This window comes from Rousettus aegyptiacus, unplaced genomic scaffold (assembly GCF_014176215.1).
Source record: "Rousettus aegyptiacus isolate mRouAeg1 unplaced genomic scaffold, mRouAeg1.p scaffold_m13_p_3, whole genome shotgun sequence".
Lineage (NCBI taxonomy): Eukaryota > Metazoa > Chordata > Mammalia > Chiroptera > Pteropodidae > Rousettus > Rousettus aegyptiacus.
Window position 1 is genome coordinate 68,088,978 of NW_023416306.1, and position 850 is coordinate 68,089,827.

At 33.9% G+C, this 850-nt stretch overlaps 1 pseudogene; it reads left to right on the forward strand.

Annotated features, from left to right (window-relative positions):
• Positions 1-468: 468 nt before the first annotated feature.
• LOC118600719 lies at positions 469-587 on the forward strand (annotated as a pseudogene).
• The last annotated feature ends 263 nt before the right edge of the window (positions 588-850 follow it).

Below are 850 nucleotides of genomic sequence, written 5' to 3' on the forward strand. Positions count from 1 at the left end.
CAGAATTATGTCAACTATTCGAGACCAATATTGCTCAAGGAGTTCCTCAGTTTAAGGCCAGTAATTGATCTCAAGTATTCAAGCCTTTCTCTTTTCAAACCAGAAAAAACTAATCTAAGATATGAGTGTAACAGTTTTCTGAAAAAATGATGAATGGACAAATAAAAACTCAATGGGTATTTTGCCGCTTTCATGAAATTACAGCGAACTTTCCTTTCCTGTAGCTTTTGAAGATTTCAGATTCTGAGGATGAACGTCCCCATATTTTTAGAGGCACAACTGGAAATGTAAAACAAACAAAAATACACAAAAAAATCTTTAGGGATAGAATGGATACCAATTGATAAAAACCAGCTACTGGTAAATCCAAGTTTATTAAGCAATAAACTAAATTATTGAATACTAAATCAGAAGGAAAGCACCCGTAGTACAAGTGGGAAATATCAGCACTAAAAAATTAGGTATCCACTCTACTGCCATATTACCTTGAACAAGCCAAATCCTGTCTGATCTTGGAAGCTAAGTAGGGTCAGGCCTGTTTAGTACTTGGATGGGAGACCACCTATGAAGACCAGGTGCTGTGTAGGCATTAAAAATGAAAAAAATAAGGGATTGTAAACTGACAAGGTTCTTGCAATCTGTGAGGTCAACCAAGGATTGCCTCACCTAAAAAAAAAAATTAGGTATCTACATTTCTCCTTTCTATAAGAATATCAGGTATATAAATTTCACCTAAATGGGGCAGAGCTAATTTTAATATTTTATTTTAAATATTTATCATTTCTGCTTTTATACATATGGACCATACTTTAAACACCAAAACTATTCAATCATCCCACTAATAGGTTGT